Source organism: Buceros rhinoceros, unplaced genomic scaffold, assembly GCF_000710305.1.
Source record: "Buceros rhinoceros silvestris isolate BGI_N320 unplaced genomic scaffold, ASM71030v1 scaffold26716, whole genome shotgun sequence".
In the NCBI taxonomy this organism is placed as follows: domain Eukaryota; kingdom Metazoa; phylum Chordata; class Aves; order Bucerotiformes; family Bucerotidae; genus Buceros; species Buceros rhinoceros.
In genome coordinates, this window is record NW_010419691.1 from 13,291 (window position 1) to 14,431 (window position 1,141).

Genomic DNA, 1,141 nt, shown 5'->3' on the forward strand with positions numbered 1-1,141 from the left:
CCCAGCCTGCCACATCACTTGTCAGAGATTACCATCTCCAGTAGTCTGCTGTGAAGCAGCTCATGACAGGGTCCCTACCTTGCCATAGGCAAACTCTGCTGAGATACTCTTTGCCACTGAGATTAACATCCTGAAAAGGTAGAATGTTGACAGGGGTGACCAATGGGTACACTGGGTAGCATAGGGAACGCCAGTCTGTCCCCAGATGCAAGCTTCTTGGAAACTCTGCGTCTGCTAAGACCTCAGGCTCAGCCTATTCTGTGCTTGCAGCTATTTAACTAACCATGAAGAATGTGATGATGCCAGACCTCTTTACCTGCCTCATGGGATGCAAGGGCACTGGGAACCTACTGATTATGTAGTTTCTGTTTTCAGAGCTCTAGGCTTTGTGTTGCCACTAATGATGTAATTTTTCACCCATGCCTACGTGTTTCAGAATGTTGGCTAAAAGTGTTGTAAAGCAGAAATGAAGATTTTCTTGCAAACACCCCTGCTCAGAGCCAAATCTCAAGACTGATATCGAACTGAAAACTTTCACTTTTTCTAGTTTGTTCACAAGGCTGCCTGGGGCCTTGCTGCTGTCCCAGAGGTTGATAGGTGGGATGGGCTCAGATTCTCTCTGTTAACTTTTACAGTTTTGCAGTATTGATTATTAATAAAGTTTTGTACTAAACTAAAATTCTTCTTTGATATAGAGAGTGGCAGCCTGAAGCATTTTTCTGAACTCCTTTTGTATGGGAGAAGTTATATACCTCTCTGCAGGAGGGCTAAGAGACTCTGAACGGTGGTGGAAATACCAGTCATAGTACGACGTCTGCAAGGGACCCTTCAGGTTGCATCACAGGTTGCATTATAAGCTGTATCTGTGCATGGTTGCTGGAGTCAAAAACAGTGTATCTCAATTCTCACTCTGCTGTAAGTGGGATTGTACATCAGGAAATTACTTTGGGAGGGGGTATACTGCAGTTAAGTTCTGTCTGTTTTTCCAAAACTGAGCATGCTCGTGCTAGCCCTGGGAACTGTTAAGAGAAGAGGCATACAGTTCAGAGTGAATTTCTTTTTAATAATGCAAACGAAATGTATTGGAACAATTACAGAAAGTCATTCACAGTCAAAATATCTAAATCATCATACAAACCTT